We start from the raw sequence: 16,107 nt of genomic DNA, 5'->3' as shown, positions 1-16,107 counted from the left end.
GCGAAGCATCGACGCAATCTGACAACCACTGAAAGACAGCAAGACTCAGGCCAAGCAGTAAACGTGAGGTGAAAGGTCATCTGGCAAGCAGAAAACGGATATCTGGCAGATGGCGCGAATCTTCAGGACAGCAGGGCAGCACACTGGAGATCGACCGCAGGTGTGCAGCCTGAGGTCTGTGAGCTCAGAGCAAAGGCTCTGCAAAGCAGACTTGCATGGTCACTGGAGCGCATGCCTTAGAGATCAAGGCTTCGGACCGATGGCAAAAGAACAGAGCGGCTGGAGTCAAAATTATGTTTCAAAGCGTTTCATCTTACTAGGCAATGTCAAATGCAACCCAACAAAATTGTGATGTTACATTTGAATTGATGCCATTTTTAGCCTTTTATAAGAGATCAAATTTTAATCAACTCCTGCCTAGAAAATGTATCTGATTGTATTAAAACTTTGTGTATATCATCGAAAGATGTTCACGATGAAAAAGGCGATAGGCAGTTGCAAATTTGAAAAAAAAACTGTATTTTTGGAGGGTCTAAACCTGGGCAAAAACTCACGATACTTTGCACACACATCAAACCTGGCAAATATTTTTTTATGTTTTAGAGGGTTACTGTCTTATGCCGGTATGCCAACGTGGCCGTATTTGCGAGGGCCCTTTATAGATGCTTGTCGCTTTAGTATTTTAAATCTCGCCTGTTGAACATTCTGTGAATGTTTTGGATTTACATTTTCTCTTTGTTACTGCTGTCCCTCAGGTGTTGTCCAATCTTGGGCTGTAAAATCCAAATATTCTTGCCCACCCAGTAAAATGTGAAATGTATTTAATTTAAATTGTGAATTAAAAAGTCTCAGCGAGATCAATCTAATGACTACTGTGATTTTTGCTGCTGACCGCTGGTGAAAGACTGAGCAAAACCAATCACAATAGCTGACGGTTAAAAAAAAAGAAAAAAAAAAGATCTGGCTGGGAGTATAATGGGTTTGCAACTCACAAGAGACATCACTATGCAGTAATTGCACTTGCAAAGCACTATGGCTTTGAGGGTTGGCTTAAGGGAGTGCACATAGGATAAATACGGCTGCAAATATTTGGCTAATATACCAGTTGGGCTAAAAGCTCAGTCTTTCACAGGGTCTTTTGAAATCGCTTGAAGGTTATCTTTAAAAAAAAAAAGCCATCAGAACTTCAGGAGAAGACCAAATACAATGCAGTCAAGTATAACACAGCAAATCACAATTGCGTGAAAAGGCTGGATTAGGAGAGTTTATGAAAGTACTGTGGTCATAGTTTGAGTAATCTTGAGAAAATTGGTGCCTGGAGCTACTGACAAAAGGTCCCAGGCAGGGCAGCCTGTCTCAGGGGACTGAAAGGTATGTCAGATGAAGTGCTGCTTACCCAGTATGGCGGAGTCTTATATCAAGTATTATATTAAAAGATATTAGAAAGCATTCAATACAGGGCAGCAGCTAAAGCAGTCATCAAACCATTGCAGTATGACAGAGAGCCTGCTAAAAAAAGATACAGGACCGTCTCTCTCTCTCTCTCTCTCTCTTTCTCTCTCTCTTTCTCTCAATTATATATATAATTGTTTAGAAGCCTTAACGCAAGTCTGGTACAACAAAGAGAACATAACAGTCCTCTTGACAAAAGCAAAACATGAACATATTCCTCCTTAGATCAATGTGAAGCCAAAGCCTCGCATCTTGCATGAATGCAGCTTCTGATCTTGATTGACATGTATTTCATTGAGATGAAGACGCATCTAAAGTTGTGAAAAACGACAGAACAGGCAGCTGTCTGCATAAGAATAACATCTGTCATAGGATGGACTTGTGCTTGTTTTCTTGTTCAGACGTTTACGTTTTCACTTTTGATATTACATGCTAAGATTGTGATAAAACTGGATGTCTTGGCCAGATTTTATTTTGGCCAGAATCGATAACATATGGCCACATTACGTGACAGTCCTCAAAATGACATATGGGCCAATCGACAACGTTCACATTTCCACTTCCATTTCACACAGATGTCATTTTTCATCATTGTCACCAAGACAGGCACTAAATGTATATTGAAGTTGGCAAATCTTCAAAATAAATGTAATTGCCTTAGCCTCTGAATTGGAAGAAATGCTAAGCAGTGTGATGGTAAGACTCTTTTGTGTGACTCACAGTGCATTTAGGAATGACAGTTGGATTACGTAGTAACCGCATGGTCCCGCCAACACAGAGTGCAGCTCACAGAGGTCCCTGATGATTTTCAGCTTTAGACAACGAGACATCGCAAATCAAACCTGACCGACTACATGTTTGAAACAACGCCAGAAGTTCTTAAAAACAAGAACTTCCGAAACATGCACTACAATGGAGGCTAAAAAAAGCGTTTCACATCACAGTTTTGGAGTCAAAATTCATATTTTGTGCCTCATTAATCAAAAGAAATTAAAGGGCAAAACTGAGAATCGCTGATTTTTAAGTTTTTTTCTGAAGACTGTCCCAAAATTTGACAAATGTACTAATATAGACTTGCCACAGAACAAAAATGAAGTTACGGTTGTTTTTACGCTGAGTGCAGTCAACTTTCTGTGACCAAATTGTAAGCTGCACCGGCGGTAAGGTCGCACCGTGCTCGAGAACGGTCAGTGAGGGACATTAGTGTCCCAAATGTGCGCAATGTAATTGCCTTAGCCTCTGAAAAACACCAGCAAGTCCACCTCTGAATGGCGAAAAAAAAGAAAATACAGTAATAATACAGTTTTGGAATGGCCAAGTCAAATTCCGTATTCTGTTGTATGACCTTCAACGGGAAGTTTCATGCTAAATTTCAACACGATTATGACATTGTGTTTGTGTGGGGGGGGGGGCACATTTAAACTTTGGCATTTATAACTTGCAAAGGTCTAATTAATTATCCCTTAATGTGCCACCTGACCTTAAGGATAGTACTTGACTGGGACATAAGATGAGCAAATCATGTGATTGTGGCGGAACATTTACGAGAGTGTGGAAATCAGGATGACAGCGTAATGCCCCAGATGTTAAATTCTGGACAATGAATATGCAAAGGAGTGGAATCTCTCTGCAACTGGCTTTGGTTCATACTCTGCATTCAAATGGTCTCTTTCCTGTCAGAGCCACAACCACACAATGTCTGTCCGGAGAGCTATAAATAGTGACGGCAACAAGGAACCTTTACAATTGCACTCTCCTGCGGCAGTGGATTTGAACAAGTTATTCTGTCAGACGCTGCTCTGAAACTCCACTATGGAAAGTAAGGTCTCTTTTCTCTTCAAGATATTGGAATGTGAAATACTACCTGTCCAAGATTTAAAGCAACAGTCCCCAAGCTTGAGTGGCTTTTAACTGATAACCGAGTCTTATGTTTGGTCCCCAACCCATTTCTGATCATTTGTGTATTATGCAGCATCAAAAATTTTCATGGCTACCAATTATTATTATTATTTTATTTGATTTTTTTTATCAGGGGTTTAAACCTTTCTGCTCACAGGGTTTGATTAGTTCTTTTCTATATCACTCAGAAATAAATACTCAAGTCATTTGTTTGATGACTCCATAACTACAACCTTAACCCTCGTAGTCCACCGCCGCTTGAGATTAATATAAAATTATGTCTTTGAATCAAAGGCAAAGGCATTCGGAAAAACACGAGGGAGCTGAAACGTATGGGGGCGGGGGTTCTAAAATGGCCTACATTTCATGATGTCACCGGCTGATAATTCTCAGGCATTGCAGCAATAATTAAAAAAGGTTTTGATTCCGTAATCTTCACAATTTACATATTTTGCACCATAGAGACCCATTATAATTCATATTTATGAATGCATCGTAAACCTAATGTGTAAACATGCATTTCACGCGATTTTTATGTCAATCGCTTTGTTTTCGCTTGGACAGACATACGCATGCCACATTGGTGGCTTGAGGTCATTCCAATTGTGCAACTTTTAGGTGGCGCCAGAGGATCGCAAATGAGTTTGCCTTTTTGCAGGAGGCTTCAAACCAATGCATTTTACATGAACACGTCCGGTCGGGATTGTTAGTAGGGCCTGGTTGGGACCTCCAGACACATATTTTTTTTCCTTTTGCAAAAAATAAAGAATATAAAATCCCAAAGAACTAATAAAAACTATATATGTATGGATAGCACAGATGCCTCTGAACATTTTGAGTGTTTGAAAAAAAAAAAAGAATGTTTGTATAAACAAAATACATCATTACAAAAATTATAAAATGCGTAACTTAGGGGTTTTTTTTCATTTGAAGGACCCAAGGGTTAAAAATGCTTGAGCATGCACACTTGAGGCAGGTTCAAGACTTGTTGCCACATATGTTTTTAGAGCTTTGGCACAGCATATTAAGTCAATTCGAGATACATATTTGGGCCCCGATCTTTGTCGACTGGCGCCAATGCGCTCAACGTAAAAACGAGCACAACTTCACCTAAATTCCCCCAGTGTGGGACAAATAAAGGATGTCTTATCTTACTTTAGTGCCGGCGGAAGTGTAGTCTGGTGTGTTTGGAGCCATCCTGCGCCCTTCTGGGCATTCCGGCGAAAAGAGTTGTCTCGCCTCCAAATTATCAGACAATTTGGTAGTCTGTGCTCAGTGTTAATGTCAGCGCATTTTCGTGGCAGGGCAATGGTCTAGTTCAGCGTGTTTGTGAATTTGGTAGCCGCACTGCGCCTCCCTGGGTGTTACTTTTTCGTCCCCCGGCGCGTCTTGCAATTTGGTGACAGAAACTAGACGATATTTTAAGGTGGCTAAAGGGAGGTCTAATGTGCAATGCACGTGGTGTAAAGTGAGTTGAGGCATGATTTTTGACAGATATCTCATCCCCATCACTTTGCTAGGATATTCTCAAACCTGAGTTTTTTTGACTCGGTGTGTGACCAATGTTAAAATCTGCTTTGCCTTTGAAATCGTAAAGGCTCCTCTGAAATTCCAGCTATCTAGAAGCAACCACAGCTGTCCCTGTATCTCAGTGGCCTCCGCCACTGACTTTGAACATGGGGGTTTTGTGATCAAGTCCTGTACTGGGACATTATTAGTTTTTTACTCATTTAATAATTTAAATCCTCCTTTGAAATCTTGACTGCTGTAAAATTTGAGGTCACTTATTCGGAATTTTTCAACATCTATCCAAAATTGTGACTGCTTGCCTTTGAAATCTTGAATGCTCCTTTGAAACCCTGACTGATTAAGAAACACAGTCGATGTCTATGTGGCTTTATTTTCAGTTTTTATGTGTGGGATTTGGGATCAAGTCCTGCAGTGCAGTTTTATCATCACTCTTAATTGTCATTCTGATGGAATCCAAACTCTCCTTTGAATTCTTGATTGCTTTAAAACTCAATGTCACACTTACTGACAGCTGTATTTGCAACTTGATTTTGTGACAGCTGTCAAAAATCGCCATTTGAGATCTCAAACACTCCTTTGAAGCACCTCCTGATTAGTAAATCCAGCTGTCTGCATGACTCACTAGGTCGTATATCTGACATTGAATCAATTCGTCTTCTGGGACATTCTGAAGGTTGTGATGCAATTTATTGCCATTAAAAAAAAAAAAGTGGACACATTGCCCGGAAATTAAAACCATCTTTTAAACCCTACTTTAAAATTCAGAATGCTTCAAAACCTGAGGTCACAAATGCTAACTGCTGAATTTTTAAACTGATTTGAACTTTTACTCAATTTTGTAACCACTGTTAAAAATCATCACCCTGCATGGAAGCCAAACCCTCTTTTGAATCTCTGCCTGCTTTAAAACCCTTTAAAAAAACTTTAAAACAGACCTGAATTTTTTTTTTTGCGAGGGAGGGGGACAGCTGTCAAAAATCAACCTAATCTTTGAAAACCTTAAATGCTCCTGTGAAAGCCGTCTGATGAGTCACTGTAACTGTATTTGTAGCTCAGTGGGTTTCATTATTAACTTTGTATTTCATCATTAACATTCAGGGGACTTGGGAATCAAGTTTTATCCTGGGAAAATCTCTGCAATTACCGTATTTTCACGACTATTCGACGCACCGTACGGTTGGGCGCAGTCTCATTAATGGGTGACATTTCTGTATTTTACACATAGAGAGACCGCACTGTACCAATGGGCGCAGTTTTACAGTGGTAAAACATACGCCAGCTTAAACATATGGCATGCATGCGCGCATGCTAACACGTTAGCTTGAAGCATACGGTAGCATGCCAAGACATACAGATACAAGGTAAAAACACGTTTTTAAAAAGGTAAAGAAAGCAGAACTGAGTTCGGCTGTATTTTATTTAGCCATCGTACAATGTTCTCACGTTTTTCGATCAATCATCACCCAGAAATCCATCAAAGTCCTCATCCTCTGTATCAGAAGCAGACTACTGCACATCCCAGTTGTCATTGAACGCATCACAGGCTAGTGTGAGTTGCTACGCATTGCCGAGCGGAAAGAAGGAGCAGCAACAGCAAAGTCAACATTTCTCTCGTGTGAAGCTTTCCTACATTTGAAAGTAATGAACAGAGCGAAACATGGTGGCAGCGCGTGTGTGTGTAGACAGAATTGAACAATTGTGCAAGTACCGTAATCCAACAAAAACGCCACGTTCCCTCTCGTTGTTGCGTATTGTGGCGTAACTCGCCCAGCGCTGCCTCTCACTCTTTGTAAAGTTGTGTTTGCCATCGATCATCCATTGTTCCCATGCCGTTCGCAACTTTACTTTGATGGCCCGGTTGATGCCAATGTTCAGCGGTTGGAGTTCTTTAGTCAAGCCTCCGGGAATAACGGCAAGCTCAGAGTTCATTTGCTTGACTTGGTTTTTCACCGCTGCTGTGAGATGGGCACGCATGCCAAAAGCATAACCGGTGGCTTTAAGTTTGAACTGAGCTTCGTAGGCATGTCTCTTTGTCGAATTTATTTTCAGGGGTTCTTAGAAACCAAAACCGAAGTTGTTTTGCAACAATGCACATTGCCACACTCTATACAGGTGTTGGTAACTGCTTGCGGCGTCCCTTTAGCGTCCACTTACACGCCCACCCTTCACCATTGGCGGACTGCTGCCCAGCTTGCCTGTCCTCTCCCTCTCTCTCTCTCTCTCTCTCCCTCTCCATATATGTATATATACACGCCCACCCTTCCCTGATTGGCCGACTTCTTTCCCGCATGCCTGGCAACAGTCACTTCCGCCTTTTCTCTATATAAACAGCGTGTCGGCTGTCAGTCAGATTTTGGAACTCAGTGCATACAAAGGACGCTCCGCACCATAAGGCGTCCTGTCCATTTTGGAGAAAATTTAAGTCTATTAAGAAAAGACTATTAAGAAAAGTTTATAGTTGTGAAAATACGGTAAATGTTTTCCTCAATTTTGTAGCCATTGTTACAAATGGGCATGCAAACTTATCTTTTAAACCTACTTTGAATGTCTGACTCGGTTAAAACACGAGGTCACACTTAATGACGTTTGAAGTTTTGCTCATTTTTATCTCCATTGTTGAAAATCAGGAGGCTACATGGAATCCAAGCCCTCCTTTGCATGCTCGAAATCCCAATGTCACACTGACAGCTGAATTTTTCAACTGATTCTTGGTACGGCTGTCATGACCGCTTGGAGCCTTTGAAACTTAAATGCTCCTTTGACAGCCTTGGTTAACACCTGAAGCCGTCTGTCTGGCTCAGTGGGTCGCACCACTGCCATTCGACATACAGTGCGTGTTTTAGGATCAAGTCGTATGCTGGGACAATATCATGAAAGATGTTGTTAATGCAATTTTATAGCCACCGTTGAAATTGGGAACATTGCATGGAAACCAAACTCACCTTTTAAACCCGACTTTGAAATGGTAACAATTTTTAAACTTGTGGTCACATATTTCGATTAGAATTTTTTTACTCCATTTCAAAACCACTGTCGGAAATCAGGACCGTGCATAGAAGCCAAAGCCTCCTTTGTATCCCTGACTGCTTGACAAAATCTAATGCCTTGAGCCCTGGCAGCTGAATGTTTCAACTGGATTTTGGGAAAGCTGTCAAAAATCCTGACCGCTTGCCTTTGAAACCTTGAGCACTCTTTTGAAAGCCTGACTGATTAGTAATTACATGGCTCAGTGGGTCGCACCCCTGACCGTCGATATCAAGATCAAGTCCTGTGCTGGGACAATCACAGGAAGTTAGTTTTTGATTTGCTTTTATAACCACTGTAAAAAAATGGCAACACTGCTTGGAAGACAAACTCATCTTTTAAACCCGAATTTGAAACTCTGACTGGTTGAAAGGTCAGGTATGCATTTTGAATTTTTAGTCAATTCTTATCACCACTGTTAAGATCGGCACAGTGTGTGGAAGCCAAATCCTCCTTTGACATCCTGATTGCTTCGGAACTTGAGTTCATGCATTTGGACAGCTGATTTCCAATTCAATTTTGGAACAGCTGTCAAAAATCGTCAACGCTCGCCTTTGAAACTTGAAATGCTGCGATGAAATTGTGACTGATTTGGAGCCAATTAGAGGATTCTACCCTCACTTTAGGTGTCGTGATTTCGGGGTCAAGTCCCGTGATGGGTCGTTCTATGAAATAAAGTCTTGGATTCAATTTTATAGCCACTGTTAAAAATGAGAACACTGCTTATAAGCCAAACTCACCTTTTAAACCCTGCTTTAAAACGCTGGCTGCGTTAAAACCTCATTCTGCTTAACTACACTGATCTTCTCTTGCTTGCCACCCTCTCTACTTTGTCCTTCTTTCCTATCGCTGTGGTGATGAGGACTGCAGAGAGTATTAAAGAACTGCTTTGAACAAAAATCTTTTATATAAAAAGGAATGGAATATTAGGCGCCATGAGGGGCTCATGGCACAGCACCACTCCCTCCCTTGAAGATTAGATATAATTAGATAGAAAGGTAGACGCTCTGCTCCGAGTCCATCCCTACTGAGAATTTCCTGTGACCCGTCGGTCAGCCCATAAATAGAATGGCAGAAGAAATGCAGGATGTTTCTTCCTTCATGTCAAGGTGACATTGTCTGATCACGAGAATCATTAAAAAAAAAAAAAAGAAGGTTTAGGAATAGGGAATGATTATTATCTGAGGGGGGAAAACCAGGTATATTTGTTATGCCAAACTTGTTCCTACCCTCACGTCTGTCTGAAAAAGAAAATAAAGCACCCAAAGCACAGAGCTTTGCTAAAAACAGATTGGCTCAAGCGGGGGAAATGAATATAACGGTTTAGTCGAAAACAATAGCAAGAGCAAATTGTAAACATAAATAAATAAATAAATTTCTTCTGCCTTGCAACCACACTCTCAAAGGTAAAGGGGTCTTCATTTGCCTGGGCATCAACATCCAAAAATATAGTACAATGTTCTACCAAGTCCATATTGAGAGGATATATTTTTCGTTTCAAAATGTGACGGGAGCACTTAATTCACTATTCTTTGAACACTTGGCCAAACAATCCCCATTTCCTCTTCATCGTGGACCATATTCTCCAATTTGTGCATCTGTCCTTTTTTACGCGACTTGGGCACTTTACATATAATTCTCCCATTTAGACTTGTGACACACCCTTTGCGAATGAACGTGGAACCAGCCAAGTAATTCGCTGACAGCTAAAGCTGGCTTTAAACATGGAAACATGGATTTTGTTTGGGAGACACACTACTAATGCCTTTCACCAACAGATGCATTGTGCAGCCGACGGTTGACACGCCCCGGTCCCGTTCGGGATCTGGTCCAGCTGCACTTACACTTGGAAGGAGAAGATGCTTTATTTTACCTGGCTTGTGTATTTCCGGCAAGCTGCGCGCCAGACGTACAGACTTATACACACATATTTGTGTGTGTAGATACTGCACACTGTGGTTTTTGCCATCGGGACATAAAATAACAGGAAAAGGCTGTGTAAATTTCTGCCACATAAAGCACATGGACACAGCACAATTCGGGCTCCAAAATGCACGATTCCTCTGAGATTGGCAGCGAATGCAAAGTTGTCGACAACATGCCTTGTCGCCGGCAGTCATTTTTCCTGAGTTGAGTGGATGTGTAGCAACCACGAAGTGGTCGTGTACTTGAATACTGAGTTGCCAAGCTATCACAACAGTGGCAAAATTTAAATCAGAGCATTTTGCAATCCTTTTGCCTTTTATCAACTATTGCATCCAGTCCATGAACTGCAGAGATGACACACTTAAAACAGGTCACAGAAATATTTTGTTCTGCAAAAAATAAAATAAAATAAAATAAAATAAAAAAACAGTGGGGAAAAAAATGGATTTTAAGGATCAACAACAAATAATTTCATGGAAGAGATCATGTCCAATGTATGTTTAAAAAGCACATCAGACCATTTACTTGTGTTCTCTTAATCACATTGCTACATGGCTAACATGGTTCATGAATATTTTCCATTGATTCAGAATAATATTTACCCTTTTGTGGCCCAGCTTTTTACAAGTCATTTCTAATATACTGATAGACAAGTCTGAGTTTTGCTAATCTCAATTTGTGAAATTGTTTTAAGTACATACGTTTTCACTGAAACAAATTGAAAAACAGAGACCAACAGTAAATCATCACTACTACTCTGCACACATACAACAAATGACGAACAATAGTTTGAGGTAATATTGCTTTTGAGGAAAAGCTATCTATGGTTCGTGTCAAAGTGATTATGGCACTCCGCCAAATATTTGAAGCGTTGACAGGTGCATTGACTATACCGGTGTCAGCAACCTCTATTAGTGTGCAAATTATCCTGTGGGTTATAGACCGCTCACAGCAGAGACATGGTGAACTAATAGCATTTACCATGCATTAGTAAACATCGCAAGTCAACACCGATGCAGCATAACAGGACACTAATGCGATTGTCCGCACAAAATCAACTAGCAAATGCCGAAAGGTTGGAAATTGTGAGGACTTCAAAATGTGTGTGTGTCCCTGCAACTTTGACATTGTCTTCTTTTAATGGAGACAAAAGAAAATTGTTCAGCTTTTTTCCAGTGGCAAAGGTTGAGCACTTTGACAATCCGGTCACTAAATTCATTGATCTCCCCGCTTTGTTCTTCGCTGTCTGCCTACGGTGCCTTGGAACAGAAGATAAAGGTGTACGATGCCAAGAATTAGGGACATGCGAGGGCACAGCTCTGCAAGAAACTTCTTTTCGTGGAACAGAGAATGGAAACTGACAGTGAGTTAGAAAGAAATAAAAGAACAAGCTAAACTTGAAAACTCATACTGTCGAAGAAATCTCGGGCTGACAGCTCTAAAACATTTTGAAGAAAGAATTGTTAAAGAGGGAAAAAATGTTACTTAACTGTCACCAAGAAAATGTTCATAATTTTGCTGGAAAAGTAATTAACTAACCATTTAGCTTTATTATTTATATGAGAATAACCTTCATTGGCCAAGTACCGATACTCCCTTGTGTTTTGAGGTCCAGCCTGATTTACCTTGCAGCCTTCTTCACCTTCACTTATATATTGTATCATCTCAGAAATTCATAAAATCCCCTTTTGGGAAATGTACATGAATGTAAATATACACGAGCAGCAACGAATCAGCAGCAAATTCCGCACACTGGAAAATCCTGTGTGAATATTTGATGTGGATGCCTCTGCCCAACCTCCCACACACATCGCACTCAGTAAATCAGAGATGGCTGGACAAGGGGTTACAATATATCAAAGCTCTGTTGTAGTCATAGAAGAAAGTGAGCAAAGCAGCTGGTGGCTTAGTTGAATGATGCAAGAAAATCGGAATAAAGTTTACTTTGTTCGGTGTTTGGGTGCTGACTTGAAGAACCACGGGTCATCGTGAGCCACTTTGCATTTCGGTATTATTGTATGCCGCACAACAGTCTGGTTCAATAAATCTTGGAGGAGCTGTTTCAAAGCAAAGGTTGTTCTATTAGTTTCCCGTAAAGCAAGTTGTTACCAAGATCGATGATACATGTGGGAATAATTCTCCTTCAGTGCTGTAGGGGCAAGGTGTGAACTGAAGCTTTGTTGCAGTGCCAATGTTTTGGGTAGTGTACACTGAATGTTTTCCACTTGTGATCTGTCTTCTTATACAGTCTTCATATATAGGCACATATGCACCACTTATATCATGCCAATCTAAATTTTGCCAGACACCCATCACTCCTTCAATTTATTCGAGAGTTTGGGTCGATGAACTCTAGCAAGCTTCTGTATGGAATGATCAATATGACTGGATTCATCTGACATTTTTACATTTACAAGACTTTCATGTCTTGGAATGGTCACTGATGGCCGTTGGTATGATTTAGGCAATGATAGAAAGTTTTCTTAAATAAACTCTCTGCCTTTAAAAACATACCTAAAATTAAAAAAAAATTGCACTTATCTAAGTTTATTGGTAAAAAAAGCAGGGACTTGATATTGGGATTGAAAGTCTAAAAAATCACAAAAATAAAAGTCCTGCTTTTAATGCACACAGTTCATGAAATTTAAATCAGGCTTTTTTTAGACTTCTGAACCTTTAGCATCACACACATAGTTTAGTGCTGAAAGTGCTGATTTTATTCAGTGAATGTGAACTGCTCCATGAGGTACACGGGCATGTTTGGTATTCAAATCATTAGTGATGTTCAGATGGTTCTATTTATTACTTTATGTGCCTGAAAGATCGCCATGTGAAGTGTTTGCTAATATATGAATTTAATATGACAGTGCTGCAATCTAGGAAAAGTGTGGCAGGAACTGGTTCAAACTGCTGTAAGGCTGCAGCACTTTGAAAGGAGCCAGGAGGAGTAGATTCCTTGTTTCCATGGAAACCAAGGGAACGTCCAAGTGAGGAGGGGGTGCCAGAATGAAGAAGCTAAAGGTGAGATCACCATGCAAATGTTTTTTTGTACCACAAAAATCTATTATTGTCTATTAATGTCCCCCTCAAATAACATCCCAGGTGATTTTATGGCGGCCTCCATCTCAGTATGTGTTCCATATTTTCCAAACACAACAGATTGTACTTGAAATAGAAGCCATATCTGATGTTAAAAGACTGGCATGCCTGTTCTGTTTTGGGGAATTTCCCTCTCTTTCCCTCCTCATTATTTTAGTTTTGAAGAGAAGACACTTTGATCTGTTAAGACAAACCTCAGAAGAGTTAATAAGTGTGCATACGATGCATAATGTCTAAACTTACATCACTTTCCAAATCCCGATACACTGAATGAACGAGAAATATGTTATGAATTGGGAAATAACTAACTACATCAACAAAAATAATAACAATAATGAATAATATAATATTTGATATCAAAAAATTAATAAAAAAATAATGAGGTTAGTCATTGAAGTTCCTATGGTACGGAGTGGTGACTGGAGATTTCAACTTTCTTAAGAATGTAGCCTAATGCTACATTCAGACGGAAGACAAAATGTCATTTCATCCTGCGTGCCTCGTGGGAGTTGGATCACTGTATACGAATATAGCTGCTTTGTTCACACCACTCTAAGAAAAGGAGTGGCTCCTCGTTCTCCTGTGATAGAAAAAAAAACAATGTATGAACATCTCTTGGGAATCTGATGGCCGGTGGGTGTGCTAAAACTTGGGCTAAAGTAAATACTATTGCTATCTAACAGGAATCTTCGCACAACGGTACCCGTACATTGTTGAATGTCCTTCCATACTTATTTGCCATGTCCTTGTTTATGATGATACTAATGGAGCATGTGCTACCGGAGACAAATTCCTTATGTGTTCAACATACATAGCCAATAAAGATTATTCTGATTGTGATTACCACAGGATCTGAGTCAATGTTACCTTTAATCATGGGCTATAGAGTGGTTTTCTAATTTCTAATCCACTTATTCTCACAAGAGTCGCGGGCGTGCTGGAGCCTCTCCCAGGTGTCTTCGGGCAGTTGGCAGGGTTCACCCTGAACTGGTTGCCAGCCAATGGAACTGTGGATGTGTATACTAGACACTTTTCTAGTGTTGAAATTAACACCACAGGTGTTGAAATAACACCAGCATATGTGTGGGCATGTATAGATTCTCTTCGCTTCCACGCTCTATGCTTCAAAGGTAATGTCATAGATTCTCTCAGGTGGGTTAAAACTTTATTTTAGTAAGAAAACAAACAAACTTACAAACATATGCTTTGTAATCAAGAGAAAATGCATTATAGAGTTTTGGAAAATTCACCATTTTTTATACTAGCCCCTACTGAGGCCATCCGAGAATGACCAATATCAAAGAGAGGTTGTCGCAAGGGACATCATTTTGTGCACAGGATATAGTCAAAGATAGTGTTTCGCCCATTAGGCCCGTGCTTCATTTCCATATTTCCCCCCCGTTTCCCTCCGTTCCGTTTGCTTTTGCCCAGAATGGTGCTACTCGAATGCTTTCATTTATGGTAACTTTCCAGTAAATCACATGGTTCCTAGTTGAAAACAGCAGAGTATTCATTGCATACTTCGGTTGTGTATAAGCAAGTTCTACAAGGAAACAAATACATCATTCATATTGCGCAATGGAACCAACAACAAAGAGAAGTAAAACGAAGCACAGTGGAAGGTTTCTTCAATAATGGATATCGCAGTTTAATGGCGCAATAATGCCTGGTAAGACTGAAGAATATACTCATTGCACAATTTGCAAACGCACAGTAAAAGTTCTTGCATCTGGAGTTCATAATGTAAAAGAACATTTGAAGTCTAACTTGCACCAAAGGAATGCCCGAGAATCACAAAAGCAGCCAAGTATGATGCAATTCACAAAGGCTAACACAACCAGTGCTCCAAAGGATGTCCTTCGTGCGGAATTGCATCTGACAAACTTTATCGTACAGCATAATCTACCATTGTCCGTTTCGAATCATCTTTGTGAACTCCTTCCCAAGGTATGTCCGGATAGCAAGATTGCAACAAAGATAAAATGTAGAAGAACGACGACTACACAAATTGTGAAGAAATGCCTTGCACCCGAGTCAACATGTCATGTTATTGAACATTGCCGAAAAAAGCCATTTTCATTGTTAATTGATGAGTCAAACAACTAGAAAACTGAATAAATATCATTGAAAATTTCGTGCGTTTTTTTTCTGCCGTTATTTTGACATATAAAATGCTTTGTTATGTTGTAAGGATTTTTTGCTCTTTATAAGGATATTTTTGGTAGTCTATACAGGTTGGCGCTCTGAAAAGGTGACAGGTATGGATGTTTGCCATAGAGTTCTGAAAATGCATCCACTTGTCACGCTACCGTGAAAATTAAATCATTTTGGATAGTTATCTGGAACTATATGATGCAGAAACTTAGAAAAGCACTATACATGTTAATAAGAGCATTTGAATAAATGTTTTATTTTAAGACAAATAGATCTCTTGAGCTGTCTCCTAAATTAACTTTAATGATAGTATTCTGTCATGTGACAAAGTAAATGCTTTACATTCTTACACATGTTTTAGTCTTGATTTTGAGCGAGCAATTACGTTGACTAAGTTTTTGTCTCCTTCCAGTGTATGTAGCAGAGAGATGGTGGCAAAACACGGCAGCCGACTGTAGGGAAGCGCACCCTATGAATTGTAATACGCGATTCCTTCACCTACAATTACATTTTTTAAAATGATGTTGATGTGATTATTCAACGTAATACTGTTTTTTAAAATACATTTTTACACTGTCTGTTTAACGACAACGGGAAAAAAATTTACTCAGTAGCTCTGAATTTCCAACAGTTTAATATTCCAAAGACATCACGCTTCAGATCCAAAAACACCATAAAATAATAATGAGAGTATGGTCTTTGTATTTCATTTTTCCATTTCAAATTAAGACACAGATCAAGCCTGTGATGCCTTACACAACCACATTGCTTTTTCCTTTCTCCTAAACTCCAGACTGCAGATATCTTGTATTCCATTTGTATTACAACTTTTACATTTCCAATGAAAAATAGAAACAAGAAAACCTCAATGCAAAACATCTGAACATTGAAACAACAACTTGAACCTCTGAAAGGAATGAGAAATTTACCAATATAGAACTTACTTGAGTTCACCAAAAAATGAATCACAGATTTTAGTGACCAAAAACAAACAACACCCCCGCCCCCAAAAAATGTTTTCCA

Source organism: Hippocampus zosterae, chromosome 4, assembly GCF_025434085.1.
Source record: "Hippocampus zosterae strain Florida chromosome 4, ASM2543408v3, whole genome shotgun sequence".
NCBI lineage: Eukaryota > Metazoa > Chordata > Actinopteri > Syngnathiformes > Syngnathidae > Hippocampus > Hippocampus zosterae.
This window is presented reverse-complemented; position numbering follows the sequence as displayed.